This window comes from Mustela lutreola, chromosome 18 (assembly GCF_030435805.1).
Source record: "Mustela lutreola isolate mMusLut2 chromosome 18, mMusLut2.pri, whole genome shotgun sequence".
NCBI classification, from domain to species: Eukaryota; Metazoa; Chordata; class Mammalia; order Carnivora; family Mustelidae; genus Mustela; species Mustela lutreola.
In genome coordinates this window covers 33,847,460-33,853,780 of record NC_081307.1, presented here as the reverse complement: position 1 = coordinate 33,853,780, position 6,321 = coordinate 33,847,460, and positions in this window count along the sequence as shown.

Here is a 6,321-nt window from a genome sequence, read left to right as displayed (position 1 = left end):
AGAGAGAGAGAGGAGGAAGCAGGCTCCCCGCTGAGCAGAGAGCCCGATGCGGGACTCGATCCCAGGACCCTGGGATCATGACCTGAGCCCAGTCCAATCAAGGGAAGGTTTGGGACTTCGTGAAGTTAGGACTGTCTTCAGTCAGCTCCTACCCTAAGGTGTAGACCCTGCTCTTTGGGCACGTTCTTTCAGGGAACATAACTGAGAATCCCTGAGTGTCCTTTAGGGGCGTCCCATTTTTTAATCACTGCTGCTTCATTTCCCTTTTCCCTTGAACTATAAGACTGCCACTGAGCCACCCAGGTGCCCCCCACCTATTATTTCTTATATACTGGACACCAGCCATTCTAACAGGTGTGAGGTAGTATCTCATGTGGTTTTGGTCTGTATTTCCCTGATGAACATCTTTTCAAGTACCTGTTGACATATTTTTGTCTTCTTTGGAAAAATGTCTATTCAAGTTTTGTGTCCCTTTTTAAATTGGATTATTATTTCGTTATTTGCTATTGAGTACTCTGAGTTCCTTGTATATTTTGGATAAAAGCACTTACCAGGTGTATAATTTGCTAATGTTGTCTTCTACATGGATTATCTGTTCATTTTGTTGACTGTGTCTCCTGCTGTGTAGAAGCTTTTTAGTTTGATGTACTCCCCTTAGAAAATGTTTATCTTTTAATTTTGTTGCCTTTCCTTTCGGTATCCTATCTAGGAGCTGACTCCTAAAACCAATGTCAAGCAACATTTTCCCTTTGTTGCCTACTAGGAGTTTTACAACTTCAGGTCTTATATTTAAGTCTTTGCCCATTTCAAGATCATTTCTGTGAGTGGTGTTAGATAGTGTTCCACTTTCATTCTTTTTTTTTTTTTTAAAGGTTTTATTTATTTATTTGAGAGAGAAATCACAAGTAGATGGAGAGGCAGGCAGAGAGAGAGAGAGGGGAAGCAGGCTCCCTGCTGAGCAGAGAGCCCGATGCGGGACTCGATCCCAGGACCCTGAGATCATGACCTGAGCCGAAGGCAGCGGCTTAACCCACTGAGCCACCCAGGCGCCCCCACTTTCCTTCTTTTGCACTCATTGAAAAGACCATCTTTTCCTCCGCTGAGTATTCTCGGCTTTCTTGTCAAATATTGGTTAACTATACCTGTGTGAGTTTGTTTCTGGACTTTTGATTCTGTTCCATTGGTGTTATGCGACTGTTTTCATGCCAGCAAGGTACTTTTGAAAAATTATTCTAGCCTTGTAGTTTAGTCAGAAATTAAGAAGCGTGATGCTTCCAATTACATTCTTCCCTCTCAAGATTGTTCTGCTATTTGGGATGTTTTTGTTTCCATTTGAACCTTAGGATTATTTTTCTCTTTCTGTGAATAATTTTGAGAGGGTTTTGTTGGGGAAACGTCATCAAAATGACATGACTGCCCGCTGACCTGTGCACTGGTCCCAGGCGCTCGGAGGCCTGACACCCCCTTCTCACTTGCTTTTTTTCCCAGAGGCTGCACCAAGGACATAGCCTTGAGATAGCGATGTAGTAGTGTTGAGAACACCTGCATGGTATATGTGACTAGAACCAGTTAAGGCTTCTTTCAAGATTCAGCCGGCAGGTATGGGAACCCACTTGTCTTGCTCTTGTCCAAGGTAGGCCTCAGATAGAAGTTTCCCTTTGGTTGTTTAAACTGCAGCCTACCAACCCCGACCCATCTGCCTCTTTCTTCAGTCACTCCCAGTCCATTTTGGGGCCCAGGTTCAGACCAAACCTTGGAAGCTCCTGGAGGGTTTATGAACCAATAGGTCTGCATTGAATCTGTAGACAGTTTGTGAAGTATGGGCATTTTTACAATATTAGTTCTTCCAACGCATGACAGGGGACATATTTCCATTTATTTCTGTCTTTTAAAATTTTATTTCTTAGTGTCTTAGAGTGGTGGAATTCACTGGTGAAATTGTCTGGTCCTGGGCTTTTATTTGTTGGGAGATTTTTGATTTCTGACTCAATCTTCTTATTTGTTACTGGTCTGTTAACGATTTTCTGTTTCTTCATGATTCATTCTGGGTAGGTTGTATGTTTCCAGAAATGTATCCATTTTCTGAGTTGCCCAATTTGTTGGTGTACCATTATTCGTAGTGGTCTCTTCTGTTCTTTTGTATTTCTGTGCCATCTACTGTAACAGCTTTTCTTTCATTTATAATTTTACTTATTTCAGTTAACTCTTGTTTTCTTGGTTAGTTTAGTTGTGCTTTTTAGTTGCTTATTTTTTCAAAGAACTAACTCTTAGTTTTTCTAATTTTTCTGTTGTTTCCTTTATTTCATTTGTTTCTGCTCTAATAATTTCTTACTTAATGCTAAATTCAGGCTTAGTTTATTATTCTTTTCCTGGCTCCTCGATGTGTATTATTAGAGTGTTTACTTGAGATTTTTTTTTCATAATATATGTGTTTATTCTGTAAACTTCTCTCTTAAGATATTTTTTGACCAAAATACACATACACAGAAATGACTGTGCACAAAGCTGGTAAAAATCCAAATAAGACTGGTGGATTGTATCAATATCAATTTTCTGGTATTGATATATTAGGTTTACACAGTGTCATCATTGGAGGGACCTGGAGAAAGAGTATACAGAAAATAGTTGTATTATATCTCAGAACTGCATGTGACCCTACAACTATCCCAAAACAAAAAAGTTAAAAAAAATGGGGCACCTGGGTGGCTCAGTGGGTTAAGCCGCTGCCTTCGGCTCAGGTCATGATCTCAGGGTCCTGGGATCGAGTCCCGCATCGGGCTCTCTGCTCAGCAGGAGCCTGCTTCCTCCTCTCTCTCTCTCTGCCTGCCTCTCTGCCTACTTGTGATCTCTCTCTGTAAAATAAATAAATAAAATCTTAAAAAAAAAAAAGTTAAAAAAAAAGTACAACACTCAGAGAATTAAAAGAGAAGTTTCATAGTAGGCAAAGATATTTGGGGCACATGTGTTAATGATAATATCATATCCAGATCTATCTATGTAGATCTATATCTACACATAGGTATCCATATAGATACAGAAACAGATGCGTATATTTGTATGTATCTATGAACATACATATATGTACATATATATATTTTTGTACTTTAATTTCCATAAATAAACAAAATATAGATTAATAAAATGACGGCAAAGGCCATGAGTAAGCACTGTACTAGGGGATATCCCAGTGATTAAAATTCATATGAAAAGGTGCTAAATGTTGATCGTTAGTCATCAAACAAGTACAAGTTAAGACCACAGGAAGGTACCATTACACACCTACCAGAATAGATAAAAAGAAAACAAAAATTTAAACACACAAAGTGATAAAAAGCAATCACAAGAATGGGAGGTGTCTGGAACTGTCACGTACTTCCAATGGGAATGTTCTCTGATGGTTACTCTGTGACACACATTTGCACCAAGAGGCACGTGCAAGAGTCTTCAGAGCACCTGCTGTGCTGGGTTGTCTGCTGTAAACTGAGTCTCATGCTCTGATCTCCCTGTGGAATGCAGAAAAGAAGCTTAGAGTGAGATTTTCAGAATCCCATTCCTGATGTTATTCTGGGTTAAATTTTGCCAACTTGACTAATTCACTTTGGAAGGAGGAAGAGGAGTGGAGGCTGTGAGTTCTACGAGAATCTCCTAGGAGCTGGTTCTAGCGTGACTTGTGGATAGTTCTGTGATTCACAGGAGCTTTTTCATGAGCACTTGGAAAACTCACTTGCTGATTCAGACATGGATATTTGATGGGAGCAATCTCGTTCACTCATGAGAAGCTGCAGCTTTCCTGGGGCCTTTGACAACTACTTGCCTTACTGCCTCAGACTGAGGTCTCCAGGATCTGCTTCCTGAACTTTCTTTTTCACCGTGCTTAATGTAGTGGCAGTTTCCTTTCACCTGTCCTACCTTTCCTCCTCTGCCACCACTGACTCCCAAGATCTCACAAAATTTGTATAAACTCTTTTTTTTTTTTTAATAAAACCACTTGATTTTCAGGATAAATTGAGTCACCTTATTTTCTTGAATAAGTCCAGATTGTTACCAAAACCCTAAACAACCAAATTTCAATTAGAGAAAGGTAGGTGATTGCATGATATATTCCAAAAATGGAGTACGGTATTGCTATGGTTCTCAACTGGGGGTAATTTTGTTTCTCACTGGACATTTGGAAATTTCTGGAGATATTTTTGGTAGTCACAGCCTGGGGGACTACCATTGGCATTTTATGAATACAGGCCAGAAATTCTGCTAAGCATCTTGCTATGCAAAGGACAGTCCCCGATAGGAAAGAATTATTCTGTTGAAAATGGGAATGGTGCCTGAGTTGAGAAGTCTGTTGCATAACAACGACAGACAAATAATCTGCCTCGGGCATCCAGAGAGACTTTCATAGACATAATACAGAGCAAAAAATCCAGAGTAAATCAATATATAATACATGATTCTATTTAGATGAAATTTGAAAATTGCCGAAAAAAAATCTTTGGTTAGCTTTGGAAAAGAAGGGATAGGAAGAGGTGAGGGTTTGGTGTGGAAGGCTGTTCTCCGTCTTGATCAACATGATGTTGTCTTACGTGGAGAATGGGCATATAATAGTATTTTGAAGGACAGGAGTGAAAAACTCAAAGCCTGCGTATTTGGAGCTTAGTGCAGTGCATTTTAGCACCAAGGATGGCAATTTGAGTGAGAGAAGTGGTGAATGACCATGGTGAATTGTGAGGAACTTGGAAGTTGAATTAAGAAGCCCCTCCTATATCAGGGGAGGTATGTTTCAAGACCCCCAGGGGATGCCTCAGACTGCCAAGAGTACCAGACCCTATGTATGTTTTTTTGTAATACCTATGATAAACAGGCACAGTAAGAACTTAACAACAATAACTAATAATACAATAGAATAATTATAATAATATATTGTAATAAATGTTATGTAAGTATGGTCTCTTGTCTCTCTTTCCCAAAATATCTAATCGTCTTGTACGCACCCCTCTTTTTCTGGTGGGATGAGATGATTAAATGCCTACATGATAAGATGAAGTGGAATGAATGGCACAGGCATCAGACTCCTCTTGGCACTCTGTGTACTATTAGAAGGAGAATCATTTGCTTTTGGACTATGGTCAATCACAGTACTTGAAACATGGAAAGTGAAACTGTGGCCAAGGGAGGGATTACTGTACAGCAATTGCACTCCAAGGTCTTAAAAGTCAACTCGAGAAAGTCTAAATTATTATTATTTTGGGGGGGATTGGTTCTCAAATCATTCATAGTCTCAAAGGTTTTGTAGATAGCTAGCTCAAGATTTTCACTACCTACATGGAATACATATAATATACTTTATACATGTCTTATTATGTAAATCTGTTTATATATGTGGTTTATTTTATTATTTTCCTTAAAATATAAATCTTAATGGTAAGAGTGCTTGTCTTATACTTCTGATACTTCTAGGAATTTTACAAGAAAGAGAGATATGTCATTTGGTGAAATTACATAAAAATAATCACCTGAGGAAATTTATGAAAATATTATAAGGTGCTGTACTCATGAATCAAATATTTCTTTCCAAAAAGATTCATTCTTGTAGCTTTGGTTACACAGCATAGCCTTTTGAAATATTCTGTTTACTTACAACTTGATCTCAAAATATTTTACCAAGATAAAGTAGGGTGTATGTGTTGTAACAGTGATGGACTGTACATAGAAAGTTGCGGTCATTTAAAAATTATTAATGGTTCTTGCACTGGATAGTAACAAATACTCCTGATAACTGTATTACTGATCAGTCATATCTGCAAATACCTGTACACTTTGGACTGAATGTTGGTCCTATTAAAAGTGGTACAGAAGTATGTATTGAAGATTATATGTTCACACGTGGAGATAAAACATTAGCTGAAGTTCTCAATTACTGCCCTTTTACACATGAAAATTCAAGTGAATAATATCTATTGTTCCCATTGTTTGAGGCCTCTTAACCGTATTACAGCAAAATGCAAAACCAAAGAAAAAACATACCGGCTTAATACATTTATCTGGAACATATGGGATAAAGTAATCTTTAAAAAACATGGCTTGCATCATTAGATCAAGAATGAGTATAGGAAGGGGTTTGTTTTGAGATTTGACTACTGCTGTCTTTACTAAGAGAATTGTGGCTCATACAACTGTGTGCTTGGTAGTCAGTGGAAACACTCGTGCCTCTAAGGGTTGAAACACAATTAATAAGATTTGTGATTAATTTTCAAATCACTCATAGTCTCAAAGCCACATGGAGTTGATTTTGTATGTTTTTTTATATAAACAATAAAATTGTTCTTT